We start from the raw sequence: 19,764 nt of genomic DNA on the forward strand, positions 1-19,764 counted from the left end.
TGTCAGTTGTAGTGGCAGCCATTGTGTGTGTGAATACGTTCTTTGTCACTGTGACCTTGACCTTTGATCTAGTGACCTGAAAATCAATAGGGGTCATCTGCCAGTAATTATCAATGTACCTATGAAGTATCATGATCCTAGGCGTAAGCATTCTTGAGTTATCACCAGGGAAACATTTTATTGTTTCGAGTCACCAGTAATTATCAATGTACCTATGAAGTATCATGATCCTAGGCGTAAGCATTCTTGAGTTATCATCCGGAAACCATTTTATTATTTCGAGTCACTGTGACCTTGACCTTTGACCTAGTGACCTGAAAATCAATAGAGGTCATCTGCCAGTCATGATCAATGTACCTATGAAGTTTCATGATCCTAAGCCTAAGCGTTCTTGAGTTATCATCCGGAAACCATCTGGTGGACGGACCGACGGACGGACGGACCGACCGACATGTGCAAAACAATATACCCCCTCTTCTTCGAAGGGGGGGGGGGGCATAAAATAGGACGGCGTTGAATTATCAGCCTTACCATAACGTTACCAGATATGGAACGCGTATTCAAAAATGAGCAAAATAAAAAGTTTCAGAATTTTTGTAAAATTATATAAATCTTCGTAATCTAACAGAGGTAAATTGAATCCGATGACGTAAATTTGTTTAGCCGCTAAAAATTTCAGGTTACATGTTCAAACAAGAAAATTGCAATGAAATATATATATATATACACCTAAAAGTGTCTGTAGAGACAATCTACTTACAACCTACTATTGCGACGGTATTCCGAGATTCGAACACTTCTATTTTCATTTAAGAAACAAAACAGATTGGAGTGCATCTACTGGAAGAATACGAATGGCGTAATTGTCTTTAAATCTTAATAAAACGCCAAGCAAAATATTATTTCTTGTTACGTTTAAACAAAATAAAATTCAATTTGCTTTTCTTTTTTAGCGAAAAAAAAAAGTTGATGCTCGATTATTGAAATGCGATGGTTAATTACCATTTTCAAAAAATTTTCACAGCAGGGTAATTCGAAGAATCTCGTGGCCATCTTTTGAGGTGGTTGAGGTTGTGAGGAGCGAGTCAAATCGATTGATAGAAGAATCTGGAAGCCATCTTGTGTGGAGCGGGTCAAGTTGAGGTCAAATCGATCGATATATATATAGTGTATCTTATATAGCTGCACATTTTGAGTGGAGAAGGTCAAGGTCATCCATCAAGGTCACAGCTATAAGTTATTGATTCAACACTTCAAACTTTTATTGTGTATTATGCATATAAACACAAATTTTAATATGGTTGATTTTGAATATCAATATTTATTCATATGTTACCAAAGAAATAAACATACAAAAAAGATTTATTAGTATATATGTACTTGTTTCAGTGTTAACAAACTCTTCATCCGTATAATGATTTTTTTTTTTACATTTTGCATATTAATTATAAAAAGTCAAACATAATATACATATATATAGTAGTCAACATCAGAGAGAGCTGTGGCTTCCTACGTGACCTTCAGCTACCCCCACCCCATCAAAACAAGATCAACTAAATAACAAATAACAGGAAATTACAGCTATATTTCTAATTCGAATAGTAACTTAATTAGGTAGAAAATCTGGTAAAATCTCGTCCTCAAAAATGCAGCCCAGGGCCCAAAAGGATGTCATCAAATACGAAATACAAACATTCACGTACATATCTCGGTATGACAACACAAACTTATTATGAGCCTCGTTGTGATTACACAAACAACTAATATATAAGAAGGTTTTTACTATATTTTATTTATACGTAATTAAGGCCTATTTTTAATTTTTGCATATATGTTTGGAGTATATAATTATACAACTTTTAAGTATGTTTCAAACAAGAAAAAAACAACAACAAGAAATCAAAAGTGTCTTTCAACCCCTATACAATGTAAAATAATATTAAAGAAGTGTCCCTCTGCTTCGCATGTTAAAGTTATTAAACAAGCTCAAACACGAAATAACATCTAAACAAGTATTTACAAAATCTGATAAAAAAAACAGCAACCTTAATTTCATGTTCTTTAACATTAAATTCTGTATTGGCACCTTCCACGTCTACCGCATGAACATATTAAAGTTTTCTTCGTGATCTTGACTTGTACTTTAAGGTTGTATCCCTTTTGTGCATATGACCTTTGCCAAATGATATTGGCATTTTTTTAAGAATTAAAGTCATACGCACATTTTAATCGTGCTAACTTTACCATTTTCATTTGTTACATATAATGAGTACTGCATATGTATAGTACTTAATTTCCCCATGTGTATTCTGCATTTTGCAAATACACTATCAAAGATTATTTTGATAAGTTTTTACTTGTTATATTACCAACTGTGATAAAAAAATTAACCAGTGTATTGTTTGTTCACTAAGTATTTTCTTTTTTCAAAGGTTGTTTATATCAAAGTCCATCTTGAATGCTCTGAGCTTTTATGAGTACATACGTACAGCAAAACCAAGAGGGTCAATAGCTGGGAGTTGGATTATTGCAACTAGTTTATACCCAAGTTTAGATTGGAATACATAAAATTTTCTTAATCTAATTTTGACAAAATCGAAATTCTCCTTGTAATCAAATGGGATCTCCTCTTCACATTGATAGCTTTACCAATCTAGTTAATGTTTCAGAATCATTCAAAAACAATAGTAATGTGTTTTGAAAGGGCATATGCCTTGATTCCATATATGTCATCCCGTGTGTACAATTTAATTATCTTAACTTCATAAATAAAATAAAAAATTGCCACATAAACCATCTATGTGACAATGTTTCTCATATTTTTGGTGCCATGGTAAATGCCTACTAATATGAAACAAGAGCTTTTTTTGTGAAACACAATGCCCCCTACTGCGCCGCTTTGAAGCCGCATGGTAGCTTTTTAGAAAAAAATGACCTTTGACCTTGAAGGATGACTTTGACCTTGACCATTCACCACTCAAAATGTGAAGGTCCATGAGATACACATGCATGCCAATTATCAAGTTGCTATCTTCAATTTTGCAAAAGTAATGACCATGGTCAAAGTTTTGGGAGAGACAGACACACACACACACAATGACAGACAGGCCAAAACAATATACCTCCGATCATTCGATCCGGGGGCATAACAAATGTATCAGGTAGTCCTGCAAATCTAAAATTTTGCTTTATAGCTGCTTGAAATATGCATATGGAGCACAGTGAAATGTGAGTACATGTAGTAAACTTATATCTTATAGTCACTTGCATAATGGTCATTTATGTGTATACCCATATTTAAACTCTACAGATATATTTAACTGTCTAGTGATCTACACATAAGTATTATCTACAATCTTGTATAATACTTTCTTAAAAATAAAAATCTGTTAACAACAATTGATTAAATATAACACTTTATCATCTGATCTTGAATGAATACAAGAATACATATATTTTTTATATTTCAAATGTTTGATCATTAATTTCTATAATAATAACATTTACCTTTAAATTGTTTCTCAATTACACCACAATAACCTTTTGTACTTATAATTTTATAATGATTGTTGAACTTTTTTTTAAATAAGAAATGATTCATTCCAAAGTCCCAACACCCACAATATAACGAAACACAATCACAATGTTCACATCTCGACTCCAAAATTGCTGTTATGGGCTGCATTCTTTGCTGGGCGCAATATCTAAGACAAAAGGCCCATTGGAAAGAATAAGATGGAAACTGTGTACTTAATCGCGCAAACAAGGAGAATTTTCTCAACTTCAAGGGGAGATTATTGTGTACTTATTTCTCCGATACTGCTCATATTCAATAGGGTTCAAGTCCTCATTGATATGAAAATACTGTGCAAATTTGGAAATAATTGGATGAAAACTGTGGAATTAATTGCGTAAACAAACGGGATTTTAAAATTGTCTCGTATTCAAGGGGAAGTCATTCTGGACTTATTGCTTCGATATTGCTCTTTTAAACAAGAGCACCGCATAACGGGTGCCACGCTCGGCTGCGAAAGCTTGTCAGAAATTATTTTATTTACTATTTTTTAGAGGTCACAGTGACCTTGACCTTTGACCTAGTTACCCAAAACAGGTGTGGCGTGTAAAACTCATCAAGGTGCATCTACATATGAAAGTTTCAAAGTTGTAGGTGGAAGCACTTTATTTTTAGAGCCAATGTAAAGGTTTTAGCACGACGCCGGACGGCGGACGGCGAGCAGGCTATGACAATACCTCGGGGTTTCTCCGAAAACAGCCTCGCTAAAAAGGGTTTGAGTCCTCATTAATACAAAGACACTGTGCAAGTTTGCCAAGAATTGGATGAAAATTATGGACTTTATCACATAAAAAACTGAATTTTCATTTTTTTCTCAAATTCAAGGGGAGATAATTCTGGACTTATTGTGGACTCCGATATTGCTCATTTTCAATAGGGTTTGACTCATCATTCAGATAGAGACACTGTTCAAGTTGGGAAATAATTGGATGAAAACTGTGGACTTTATTGCGTAAACAAGCCTTATTTCACAATTTTCTCAAATTCAAGGAGAGATAATTCTAGACTTTTTACTCTGATGTAACCCATTTTCAAAAGGGTTCGAGTCCTCATTAATATAAAGACACTGAACAAGTTTTAAAAAATCGGATGAAAACTTTGGACTTTATCGCGTAAACAAGAAAAAGTATAACGCACGCACGCACGGACAGACGACGGAAACCACGCCATGACATAAGCTCTTCCGGCCTTCGGCCAGTCGAGCAAAAACTAAGAAAAACAAAAATATAAAACACAATCATGTAAACATGATGAGTTCTGAAGATCAAGTACATTACAGACCAACAAAACAAAATTTATAATACAATGTGATTAAAAAAAATCTTAAAATTAAACCACATAATGAAGACTGAATAATTGCTGTCAACTAAATTCAAATATTTCAAGAGCGTTGCTGTTATAACTTAATATTTTGCATTACAATATTTTTTACAAACATTTCATATAACTTGATCACTTCTTGTTTAGTAATTTATTTTTAAATAAAGCATCATGAGGCACCTCATTATCCAGATAGTTGCGGCACTTGTAACACCAGACAAACAGGTCTGCGTAGCTGAACACCATGGGGTGGTCAGATGACTTCCCGTGTTTCACCATGTCACCATTCACGTAGCGGCTACAGAACACTTGCAACGACATAACTAGTTGATTGAACACATATTTTTTACTTTGATTTTTTAATTTGTTAAATAAATGTAAGTTTATTATTTTCTTTCCATGAATATAAAAAGAAAAGCTTATTTAAACTAGAGCTTTGTGACAAAAATGAATAATTGCCTTGCAATCCTGTGTTCAATATAATCAATGGCAAACAACTCAAGAATAAGTGAGCAATTGGGATGAGTCTTGCACATGTTCTCTTAATAGTGGTGAATATTTGTAATTGAAGTTTCAATACAATTCCTTGAGAAATGTGACTGGGTTATGATGAGATATGCTTAGGCTGTTTTCCTGTTTTGCATCTTTGGCATGTAACAGCTTACACTTCTATACAATATATTTTATTAGGTAAGGTGAAACAAAAAATATTTACTATGTGCTTCATAATATAAGACGTCAAAAGTTCATGACCTAGTAGCAGACAAAACAATATAACCTTGTAGCAGATGAGGCTTTAATTTAATGCTTAGTGATGAATCTCTGGGAATTAATTCCTGTTTAAAAACTTACAAGTAAGGGACCACTTTTTCTAGTGTATTACCCCCTTGATTTTTATCTGCTGCATTGCATTACTTGATTTCAATTAGAAATGTTTGTTTGCTTTGTTTACTCCATTTTTTTCTGTTTTCAACAGTATTTTATTAATAACACTGGATAAATGGTTTACTTGTATTAAGTGTCCATGTACTTATTTTGTTAAAAACGAAATAAATAAATTTGTTGCTGTTGACAATTATATATTTATTTCTTACTTACATGACAAAATAATTTTGCATTATTAAGCTGAACAAACAAATATTCTCAATTTAAATCACACATTACATTTCATTAGTGCAACATGACTGATTGTACTGTACTGTATTATTGTTCCAGCCATGTTTGTATGCAAATGTACAATGCACAAAGAAAAAAAAAGATGGTCATGCCTCTGCAGTTTCTTTCAAAGCTGTCATTGGGATAAGAAGAAGAAGTAGTTTCAAAAAAATTAACGCACGCACTTTACGCATGCACTAATAGATGGTGGACAAAAAAGTATTCAAAAGCTCCCAATGAGCACTGTGTGCTCAAATGGGCTAAAAATAGTTTGCTTTCGGGGTATATCTGCCAAATAATTCAGTTAGAAAAGTGACAACATTACTTATTTCCAGTCGCCTGGAAGCTCACACAAACAATTATTTTCTTACTTTTCCAAGGAAATTCCCTGAAAAGAACAAGAGATGTGTTTGTCGGAAACACTATGCCCCCTTCTGCGCCGCTTTAATTTTTTTTATTATATCCCTTTACAAAATATTACTTCCCTTCTGAAAATGATCTGTACCTGCAAAATGATAAATAGAAATTATCTCCCTTTAAAGCTTGTTACTTCCCTTGAATTTATTTTACCTTTGACCTTGAATGATGACCTTGACCTTTTGCCACTCAAAATGTGCAGCTCCATGAGATCATGCATGCCAAATATGAAGTTGCTATCTTCAATATTGCAAAAGTTATGGCCATAAGTTTCGGACGGACGCACAGACTGAGCGACGGACTGACAGTTCAACTGCTATATGCCACCCTACCGGGGGCATCAAAATATGGCCTATGAGAAGCAGATAAGAAAATATATACTATGTTACAGAGGAGACAATATATCCATGTAGCAGACCCGAAAATGTTACCTTGAAGCATACGAGACAGACCCAGTTCTCTCCGGTTGCATTTCACTTTGTACATGGGTCCGCAACGTTCAGACCACACTCCGGTAGAGGGGTTACTCTCTTCAGATGATCACAGTATCTTAGAGGCGCTACAGCATACATGACTTGCACTCCCTGAAATTTGAATTAATCAGGATTTCTATGAACAATTCAATACATGAAATGCATAACCATTTGAGGATCTCAATGAAAACATTTACCACAACAATAACCAGTAAATCAAGCAAGATTTGAGCCCCTTACCGGTGTAACATCTAACAAAGAAAGATTGTGTATTACTATCATATTGCCCTTAATCTGTACACAAAATGTTCCAAAGTCAAATCTAATGTCCATTTGTTAAAGCAGTTTCAATGCTTCATCTATGTATTGTAAGTACTTTTTGGGGAAACTCCAGAACCCAGTTTTACGGGGAGATTCATAGATCGACATAAAGAAAGGACAGACAGAAAACATTAAGTCCAATTCCAATAAACCCATAGGATTTCCTTAGCTATCATTTTATCTATTCATTAACCATTGTATAAACTTACACTACAGTCCAATATTTATTCATTTACTTACGCCAGTTGAGTATAGTCCATATTTCATTACAAAGGTTTTATTATTGTATGCCTACTCCAGCACACCATACCTGGTCTTCATAATGCTAAAGCAGCTGCCGATTTGATGAGAATCGTTCAGAGCCCACTACAGCTCCATGGCTGGCTCCACCTTCTGCTGCTGCCATCTTGTACTGATCCCTTTGATTGGTCACTGAAACAATAGAATAATTGTGTGCCGTTCCATGGTCTTGTGGTAAAGCACTGACATGAGATTCCAGAGATAGCTGCATGCAGCCTCCCCTCTAAACCTTATGTTATACCTAATGATTGTTTGTCTTTTTCGATTTTCTCTGTATTCAAAAATATCTTAATGTGAAAGTCAGCTGAGGATGTCACAAATTATTAATTTCAGACTATAAACCTGATCTTTAAGCTTAAATTGAAAACTTCCAGGTTTTGTGATTGATTGAATTTATAAGCAAATTCCTAAAGTAAAGCAATCATATAATGATGGTACTCTTAACAAGTTTTTTAACAAGCACTCAAGATAACAAAAATTCTGTACTTTTCCTTAATTTTACAGAAACAGAATGCTACTACCCTTAAAATTAAAAACATTCCAGACAGGTATGTTCATCTTTATTATGTGTAATTTGTTGGTGATATTCATAAAAGTGGTATGTATTGCTGACAGAAAGTAAAAGATGATACGAGTTTCATTCTGAGAAAACTAGGCTTCAAGCAATTGCGTAGAAGTGTCAAGCCAGATCAGCCTGTGCATACGCTAATCAGGGACAACACTTTCTCATTTTATGGTATTTTTTGTTTTAAGACAATCCAGTTTAGTTTGCACAAGCTACATCTGTGACAATACTTTATGCACATGCATAAAGCCCAGTCTTCTCAGAACGCAGCTCCTTTATAAACCTTTAAGAGCTCCCATATTCCTTGTCATCTCATCCATTCTTTCATCCGCCGCCTTTGTTTCACTATGAAAAGAACCATATAACTTCTAATTATGTGGTATAAGAAAATCCAAATAGCATTTGATTGGCAAACACATGTCTAATAAATAAGGCAATGACAACAAACCAACAAACAGAGAGGGCAAAAACAATAAGTCCCCCAGTATAGACTGGGAGACATAAAAATAACAACCTAAAAACACATTCATAACCTTTCTCAAGTTTATTAATATTATTCTATATTTCAATATTCAATAATAATAAACAGTAACAAAAAGGTAAAATCAAAAGCATGTATTCTCTAGCAAGATACTACAGATAAATCTCCGAGATGTTATACCGGAAAGTTTTTGCCTCAGTGAAATTATTGAACAAACTTGATAGAGGACCTCTAGAATACACTACATATACCCAGTACGTTAGCCTTGGGCTTCGCTGAGAAGGAGAATTATAAAGATTTCCGCTATAGAAAGTATATGCAAACCTGGTGACCCCTGGGGCGAGGCTACTTTTGGCCAAATGGACATAATCTGAATTATTTTTTTTAGAGGACCTCTATATGATTAAACACACCAAAAATAAAAACCATGGGCTTAGGAGTTTCCTAAAAGAGGTTTTTGAAAACGTTTTTTATGGTCCTATATAAGTATATGGACAACGGAGCCAATTTAAACCTCAGTGTTATTATTTGAAAAACCTTGGAAAAGAACCTCTAAATGATGCTAAATACCAAATGAGAAAGCCTTCAGTTCTGCGGTTTACGACAAGACGATTTGTAAAAGTATTTCCTATATTAGTCTTTGTAAAACTGGTGATCCCAAGTTCGAGGCTAGTTTTGACTCCAAGAGCATAAATGAACCACATTTGTAGAGGAAAATACTATGCTGTGTACCAAATATTAAACCTCTAACCCTTGTGTCCAGGAGAGATTTCTTTAAGTTTTTCTCATTTTTATAACCCTTTTTTGGACCATTCGACCTAAATAATCAAAAGACTAGAACAATTTGAACAAATTTCTGGATTGAGAACAATGAAAAACATGCTCACGTTGTGCTAAGGTAAAATAAAAACAAGAGATGTGTTTGTCAGAAACACAATGCCCCCTACTGCGCCGCTTTGAAGCCATATGTTTGACCTTTTACCTGTAAGGATGACCTTGACCTTTCACCACTCAAAACGTGCAGCTCTATGAGATACACATGCATGCCAAATATCAAGTTACTATCTTTAATATTGCAAAAGTTATTGCCAATGTTAAAGTTTTCGGATGGACGCACAGACTTACGGACAGTTCAACTGCTATATGCCACCCTACCGGTGGCATAACAACAAATATCTTTAAAGAATATATTTAGTGTATATCCCGATTTTGAAATAAAAGAGGAAAATTAACATTTCTAAGTTTTTTCACGTAAAAGTTGCATATCCATCGCATGGAATGTTTATAAGTTTATGTCTTCGTCGTTTAAACATATGTTTGATATTTGATTAAGACGCAGTTTTCTTTCCACACATTTAAATAACACTGTTACATCCGTGTCAGGCGAAAATTACTTATGCGGCCAGCGTAGATCAAGCTAGCCTGCCCACTTGCACAGTCTGGTGAGGGGCTATGCTTTCTGCTAAAAAAGCATGCAAGGCTTCGTGGTATCTCCTGAGTACCCTCCTTAGTATGTATATCCTAACAAAACTGCGATGATGCACAGGTTGGGCTTGAGGTGCGCTGGCAGCATATTGCAAAAGACCCATTTTCGCATGACACGGTCCTTTAAAAATCACAATGATTTTTGTAAATTGATCATCATACCACAATTATACTTTCCAATAGAAAATTGATGTTACACTGTGTTATTTAAAGCAAACCGTCAAATGTTGGTGGCCTGTTCTGGCTTGAAAGATTTTCAGAGCAAGTGACTGCGTACGTCACACATGTGTGGAAAGAGAATTCAAAGTTTTCCCTTCTATAATAGACAATACTATTTCAGCAGATTTGTTTCAAAATACAAGACAAATGGCATTAACAGGTAAGTTTTCATTCATTTCTTTCCCTAAAATTTATGTTATTTGATTTCTTAAAAAATATACTGTGTTATCAACATAAGGCGTTGATAGATAATACATTCCGTCTTACCCTGACGATAAACTGACCCAGCTCTGACCCTGATAGTCTTGGGGTTGAAATTTACCGGTAATTGTAACTGGGCAAAAAAAGGGTGTCAATATTTTAAATGAACATGCAGAGAGTAGTCCGCATTTCCCTACACTGTTCAGTGTAACATCCTATACTACAAAGAAGCGTTGATGTTTCCAATGCTCCGGGGGATTATGCTCAAGTCTGTCACATAATGAATTAAGTGCATTCATTCGAGTCTACTGGCGTTATGTAAAGATCATTTAATGTGAAAATCTGGGTTAAACAGCTACGCAGAAAATATTATCCCCGCGGCGTTGTCAATATTTACCCCTTGGGCATGATCTTAACAAAGTTATGGATGCAACAGGAATGTTCAAGCTATTGTATGGCCAAGTATGATCTTTGACCTTTGAGTGTGTTCTTACCTGCAATCTAAGGAGATGGTTGTAAAAAAAGACACATGGTCTTATTATGGTTTAGATTACCAGAAAGTTGTGTGACTATCAGATGAAAACTGCTTGTGTTTATGGTGTACGAACCAGTTCAAAAGTCTGAATCGTATCATACGGTTTAGCTACAACCGTATCATACAGTTTATAAACTGTATGATACGCTTTAAACCATGTGATACGCTTTTAAGACTTTTTGGACCGGTTCTTCCGTTAAACCGTATGATCCGAAACCGTATGATACGAATAGTATCAGATGGTTTATGACGGGTATTATTCAATGTAAATCAACCAATCAGATCCTTCGTTACAAATTTTCGCGGGCGCCATTTTTCTTCGTATTTGATTACTGAAAAATAATAAAACTTAAAGTATTTTCTGTTCAATTTACATATTATTAAGTCATGGCTGGTTGAGATGCCTTCCTTGGCACAGTCTGAAACAATCTATATATTTATTTATTGCAGTATATTTTCTTATTTACACATTCACTGGCATCTGCATAAGAATTATTTAAAATGCAACATTAAACAACATATGACATGTCTTTTCCTATAACAAAAAAACCCTTTCCAACTGTGCAAAAAATGCCCTTTCAGGTATCTAGTCATTTAAAATATGTAACACGCATTCTGATTGGCCAATTTATTTCGCCGTTTACGCTAAACCGTATGATACGAATCATAAACCATATGATACGTATCACATGGTTTCGCATCAGTAAAGCGTACAATTGGTCCAAAAGTCAAAACCGTCTGATACGATCGTATTAGACGGTTTATGGTCGCAAAACCGTATGATACGGTTCTGGCTAAGTCGTCTGATACGATCGTATCATACGGTTTAGACTTTTGGACCGGTTCGTACACCATATGTGTTAGAGAGCAGACGGCATCAAAGAGCAATATTTTGAGCTATTCAGTGGCAAAAACTCCAATGTGCCTGGAGTGATTTGGCTGGTAAATAAACATGACCTCCATTTTTATGCTAATCAGAAAATTTTGTGATTATCAGATTATAACTGATGACATCATTGATGTCAAACAAATGTATCAAGTTTCAACCAGAGCATTATATGCAGTCTCCCCATATATGTAAGAGTAGATTATGTTTAATTACGAAATGAAGATTCAAGTAAAAAATCATCAAATTTAAAGTTGTTTTCTCTCTAACTAATTTTTTTTATTTGTTTTATATTTAAACTTAATGAAACACTTGTGAATAATGGCCCTTGAATGATCAAAAATGTGTCATATAAGCCTTATCCACTCTGTCACTCAAGTAGTTTTTATCAAATCATCATCAATCTAAGTGTCAGTGTTTGTGGGCAAATAACCTTGACAAAGTTTGATAACTCAATGGATATATATATATATATATATATATATATATATATATATATATATATACATAACATTTCAATATTATCCAGAGATGTATGTTGTTAAAAGCTGGCACTCGTATGGAGTATTAAACTAGATCGAACTTCATAGCAGTAACGTGCTTCTTGCATGTGGCTTACTATAGCACTTAACCCATGTGACATATTAGTTAAAATCTATATGCCTCAATTACTTATGTTAACCTAACAGAAATATGATTTTCTGAATAAATTCTTGATTGTAAGAGACGGTTCCTTTTTCCTAGTCCCTTATTACTTTTTCGAATAAGGGAATAAGGAACAGTTCCTTATTCCTTATTCGAGCTTAACATACTTGATATAGGGTTTCAAAAAATCAATCAATTCTTTAGTAAATCAAAACAAATAACTCGAATACCTTTACTTTATGTATTACGTTACATATTCATGTTTCTTCTTCGCGTTTGCATATGATTTCTTGTTTAAACTGAACCGGTATTTTCTAATCGAATACTTACTTCACATCAACAAAACCTAAAGCATAGAGCATTATTTTACATTTATGTGATATAAAATCGCAACCTTGTACATTTCAACATGTTTTTTTAATGTTTATAATCAAGTTCCCTTTTCGTGGCTGAATAAGGAAAAAAGTAAAGGTTATATATTTAACATACTTATTGCAATACATTCCTACTTAGGTTTAAGTAAAGATAATCCAGTTCCTTATTAAGTTTAAAAAAGGAATACGTAACTGGTTCCTTATTCCTTATTCGAATCGATTACGGGCCTGGAATCAACCCCGGACACCCGATATGATTTGAAAAAAGTTGGACGTGCTTGGAAAAGTTTCCGATAAATTTTGCTGAATTTCGGTAGGGTAAGTAAATCCTTATTCAGAAGCCTGTATTTCAGACAATCACTTTTGGATATGTTATTTTTAGATGTTGTGTGTGTTATTTAAGCTTGATTATGTTATAGGGATATGTTCTGTCACGTTTCTATTGGATATTATTATTTGACGATAAACGCTGAAAACAAGTTTCATGAAGACGATAATAAGACACTGGCATTTTCTCACTCAAACAGAAATTTACAGCAACCAAACATTACAAAATGGCATAGATAATGATGGATATATGTAAGTTAGAAATTAAAAATATATATTGCAATATATTTCTACCTAGTTGTATTTAATGATAACACGGTTCTTTATTCGGTTTGAATAAGGAACTTGTTCCTTATTCGTTTTTCAACTCGAATAATGAACTGGCATTTTCTTACTAAAAATAAATTGATATGAACCACAGAGACCAATATATAAATGAATATCATTGTTAATGTAGGTTGGGGTATCAAAATGATTAATTGCATTACACCTCTACTAAGTTTAAATAAGCATAACCTATTTCCTTATTCGGTTTGAAAAAAGAATAAGGAACTGGTTCCGGATTCCTTATTCAAAGCGAATATGGAACCGACACTTAATTACACACACAAAACCAAAGAGATTCAAATGTCTATCTTGACAGCTTCAACACATTTAATACAATTTGGAGAAATCAAGCTCAATCCATAAAGTTGACAGATGTGCATTTATTGCTCTAACAGCAATACAAGTTTACGACCACTGCGTTACAGAATATTTGTTAGAGAAGACCATCGGTGTACAAGTTTAAATTTTGCTCTTCGCACCAGTACGTCACCGTTAAAGTGACTTCTTCAACTATCGCTAGTGGCAACTGAATGCGAGGTAAATAAATGTTTTTAACCAACACAATATCATAAACGTGTATGTTTCGACGTCGCTCATGCCACTTTTGTCTCAGAGCAATTTGAAAAATATATACGCTTTTCCACCATGTCTAGAACTGTTCGAGAAGGTGTTGCACCCTTCTCCAAAGTTTCTAAAGAGAGAGGTCTTCCTTAACAAAATTGCCAGTGGGGAGGCTCATGCATATGCAATTTTGTATTTAGAGTGTGATTGGATGTCAGTGGCTCAACGACATCTGGATTGTCTTTTTTACTAATACAGTACTTTGCGAAGTGGACATGGTGTCCGTCCCACTATAGGAGCGTTCTTTAGGTCTCCAAAGACACCAAGTTCTGGTTCTACTTAGGAAACTGACTCGAGAGCCTTCAACCGTAGAGTAAAAGCTAGAAACTTCGACCATCAGATATATTTCGGACAACATTGTCGGCAGTAAGACATCTTTGACGTGCATACTGCACCGTAAGCAGCGGCCCGTCGCCTCTAGGTGACTGGAAAGTTTCATCGAGATGCCTTTGTATTTTGATTTTGAATTTAAAAAAAAATGCGTAAATAAGTTGTAATTGAGTGTTTCAAAATGAAAAAGATCACTGAAAACGCGTTTTCTCGATCTTGGATGCCAATGTTATGTCCGGCGACCTTCAACATTTGCGCATGATAAAAGGTCGCGGGAAACGAAGAAATGGCGTTGGTCTATTTAATAACCAGTCCTTTTTCGAAGTTATAGCAACTGTTTACCTTTTCCTTATTCAGTAGCCAAAAAGGGAACTAGGTAATCATTTTAATAAACTAAGTAGATATGTACTGCAATAAATATTTTGGTACCCAACCTATATTTACAATGATTTAGATTCATTGATTGGTATCTGTACTTCATATATATTATTTTTGTATTTATTAAGAAAATCCCTGTTCTTTATTCGAGTGAATAAGGAATACGGAACCAGATCCTTATTCCTTTTTTCAATGGGAGAAAGGAACTGATTTATTCGAATAATGAACTGGAGTACCATAAAATAAAACTAGGTCGAAATGTATTGCAATAAGTATTTTTAAATTTCCAACTTACATATACCATGACTACCATTGACATTTAGTAATGTTTGGTTACTGTAAATGTATGTGTGAGAGAGAAAATGTCAGTTTTTTATTATGGTGTTCATAATACGTGTTTTCAGCGTTTATCGCCAAAATAAAATTATACTGTAGAAATGTTACAGAACATTTTCATATAACATAATCAAGCTTAAATAACACACACACATATCTAAAACATAAAATAAAGTTCGTCCGAAATACAGACTTTTAAATAAGGAACTAACTTTACACCATTTCCATATTAAGAGACCATAATTTCCGATACTTAAATTCGGATAATTCTCGTAAAGCGCAGCTTTATAATCGTTATTTTTGCGAAGCTTCAAATAAGATTTTTTATTCATATATCTGCTACAGTTATTATAGTTTTATCTGACCCTAACCTCTGGAGAAGACTATCTGACAGCTGAATACTATACATGTTTTAGCTATCCCTTTCCGTTGTCATACGAAAACTGTCACGAGGGGTTATGAATAAAGATGCAAAGCGATTTCAATGCGTAACTATGATAGGAAGACCGCACAGGAAGCAGCGATCCAGGTGCCTCAAGGAGACTTTAATGTTTAATCAAGATGCCTCAATATTTTATTTTATTATATAATTTAAACACCTGCACGCATACTGGCTAAAATAGCGTGTTTTCTTCATAGATTTAATTAAGTGCGAATACGCGTTTTCTCGCCCATGCACGCCAACGGTACATCCATTGAACTTCAACCTCGGCACACGATTATTGATCGTAGGATCTAAAAAACGGCTCTGACCTCGACGATATAAGTCTTTCGCCGATCTTAGTGTAACAGTTTCGCTCAGTTTTCGTACAGAATGCCAATATTTCGCACAGAACTGTCGTCAGTGCGACGTCACTGACGTCACATAAAGACAAGACTGTATGGCAAGCGGTTCGTTGCATAATCCCAAGAAACTAGGTTTTTCATGAGAACCTAGGTTCTCTTTCTGAGAACCTAGGTTCTTACCAGAACTTATGATCCTCAATGAAATCTTGGGTTCTCCTGAAAACTTAGGATATCCGAGAGAACGACGCGAAAAGCTGTCGAGAACCTAGGTTCTCATGAAAAACCTAGTTTCTCATGAGAACCTAAGTTCTATGTGTCTATTTGCGTCGTCTCGCCGAGAACTAAGATTTTCTAATGAGAACCTATGTTCTCATGAAAAACCTAGTTTCTCATGAGAACCTAGGTTCTCGAGCGTCGACTAAGGTTTTCAAATGAGAACCTAGGTTCTCATGAAAAACCTTGTTTCTCATGAGAACCTAGGTTCTCATGAAAAACCTGGTTTCTTGGGATTTCATAAACCTAGTTTCTCATGAGAACCTAGGTTCTCGTGAAAAACCTGGTTTCTTGGGATTTCATAAACCTAGTTTCTCATGAGAACCTAGTTTCTCATGAAAAACAAAGTTTCTCATGAGAACCTAGCTTCTCATGAAAAAACTGGTTTCTTGGTATTTCATAAACCTAGTATTTCATGAGAACCTAGGCTCTCATGAGAAACCTGGTTTCTTGAGATTGCATAAACCTAGTTTCTCATGAGAACCTATGTTCTCATGAAAAACCTAGGATGTCATTTAAAACCTGGTTTCTTAAGACTATACAACAAGCATTAGCCGTCGGTGACCGCCTCTTGTTCATATGTACAACGTTTTCCGTACATGTGTGTTCTTGAGGAATGAAATTAATAAAGTAATCGGTCTACATTGGTCTGAACACATGAATAAAAAATTAAACTGTTTATGAAATACATCTTAAATTGTAAATATTATTTAGACTTAAAATTGAAACAAATTCATATCAATCGTTACAAAATTCATTGTTACCGCATTAAATAAGTTTCAGATCGTCAGTTCCCTTGGTCGGGCCTCAAACGACTGTACGGTACAGTATTGGGCTATTTTTAGTTTTCTATTTTACGTATATGTATGTGATATTTTAAGCAATCATTATGGTATAAATAGAAATTTAATCTCTATTGATAATGTGTAATAATGTATTATTCAATCTTAAGATATCGGCACACACTGCAAGAAAAACTTATGCACTAAAGACTTTGCAAACATATGTCAATAACTTGAGATATCTGCAAAAATAAAGTTCTTAACAGCGTGTTTTCATTCTGTCCAGCCCGTGTGTAATAATGTGTGAACCCCATTGATCCTGTACCCTGAATAATATGTGTCCCGTATTCCAAACGAGCAAGTTTACGCCGTCCGACGCGTAATTCTGTGAACCAAGGTTCTTATGAGAACTATGGTTCCCAAATGAAGCCACGGATTTAGTATTACAGATGAGAACTTAAGTTCTCGTCATGAGAACTATGGTTTTCACTTTGTAGTTCTGGGAACCTAGGTTCTCATGAGAACTACGGTTCCCAAATGAAAACCACGGTTATGGCAAGCGGTTCGACGCATAATCCCAAAAAACTAGGTTTTTAATGAGAACCTAGGTTTTCATTCTGAAAACCTAGGTTCTTACCAGAACCTTGGTTTTCAAATAAGAACCTAGGCTATCGCCGTTTGATGCACATTTCATGATCACTTGGGTTCTGGTGAAAACCTAGGATATCGAATTAAAACTTGGGTTCTGGAAGCCATGTGCAATCTTCAAGCGAGAACCTAGGTTCTCAGAACGAGAACCTAGGTTCTCATAAAAAACCTAGTTTCTTGGGATTATGCGTCGAACCGCTTGCCATAAGACTGCACCGGAAGCAGCAGCCAAGATATCGTTAGAAGACTAGAACGTTCCGTCGAGTTGCCACTGTATTATATTGTCCAATTAAAAACCAAAAATCGTATACTGCTCAAATTAAGGGGTTTAATAACTTTTTATTAAAACCGTTTTTATCGTCGATCCTGTTTTTTCGCTATTTGATGCAAACGGTACATCCGGCGACCTTCAACATTTGCCCACGATCAAAGGTCGTGGGAACCGAAACAATGGCGCTTGTTTCGGTGGTAACCCGTCTTATTTGTCAGAAGTAAGTGCAACTGGCTACTTTTTACTTATACAGTCGCGGAAAAGAAACTTGGTTATCAATTAAATAAAACCACCATATATAGACATTTACTGCAATACATATTGTGATACTCAACGTACATTTACAATGATTTTCATTGATTTATTGGTCGTTTGGTTCTTTTTAATTATTTGTTAAGTAAGAAAATGCCTTATTAGAATTGAATAAGGAATAAGGAACCAGCTCCTTTTTTCTTATTCAGACCGAATAAGGAACTGGATTATCATTAAGTAATACTGAGTAGAAAAGAACTGCAATTAATATATTTGATACCCAACCTACATTAGAAACGATTTTCGTTTATTCAATAGTCTTTTTGGCTATTTAAATTTATTTGTATAATATTAAAATGTCAGTTCCTTTTTACGATTTGAATAAGGAATAAGAAACCAGCTCTTTATAACTTTTAAAAACCGAATAAGGAACTGGGTTATCATTTAAAAAAAACAAGTTAGAATGTACCGAAATACATGGTTTTGATATCCACTTACATTTATAATGATTTTAATTGATTTATGTGTCTCTTTTGGTTCATTATAATTTATTTTTGGTAAGAAAATGCCAGTTTTCCTTATTCGAGTTAAATGATGAATAAAAAAACATTTTATTATTCCTTAATCAACTCGAATCAGGAACTGGGTCATCATTAAGTTAAATTAAGTAAAAATGTATTGAAGTAAATATTGTATATGTTTTACCTATAAATACAATTATGTTCATTTATATGTGGTACACTTTGGATCAATTTCATTGATGTTTAAGTAAGAAAATGCCAGTTCCTTATTTGGCTTGAATAAGGAATAAGGAACTGTTTCCCTTTCTTTATTCAGTCGCGAGAAAGGAATTGGATTGTAAATAAAAACGAACATATTAAAATGTACTAAATTGCATTTTTATATTACATTAATGTAAAATTATGGTATAGGCTTTCGGTTTTGTTGATGTGATTAAGCATTCAAAGTAGAAGATGCCGGTTCGGTTTAAACAAGATGTATGCAAGCGCGAATAGTTAACGTAAATGTGTAACGTAATACATAGAGTAAATATAAGAGATAGTTTGTTTTGATTTACTTAAGAATTGTATGCATGATTTTCTAAAAAACGTAGTATCAAATATGTGAACTTGAATAAGGAATGAGGAACTGTTCATTATCCTTATTCGAAAAAAGAATAAGGAACAAGGAAAAGGGAACCAACTTACTCTCCATAAATTTCGAATCAGATGTCAGAATGTTATCATTTTCAAGTTGAAACTAAAACAAAATATATCTATGAGATCAAAGAAAGCGAATGCCTATTTTATGCGCAGTTCTTATCTGCACCACACGCGAATCAATTACGGGTTGTTGAGCTAGATTTCGTGGCTTATTTCCCTTTATTAGATATTATAATCAGATATATATATTAACAGAACAGAAAAACAGAAGAATAATGAAAATACATGAAAGCATATAGGTCAGCGGGCAGCACACAAA

Source organism: Dreissena polymorpha, chromosome 1 (assembly GCF_020536995.1).
Source record: "Dreissena polymorpha isolate Duluth1 chromosome 1, UMN_Dpol_1.0, whole genome shotgun sequence".
In the NCBI taxonomy this organism is placed as follows: domain Eukaryota; kingdom Metazoa; phylum Mollusca; class Bivalvia; order Myida; family Dreissenidae; genus Dreissena; species Dreissena polymorpha.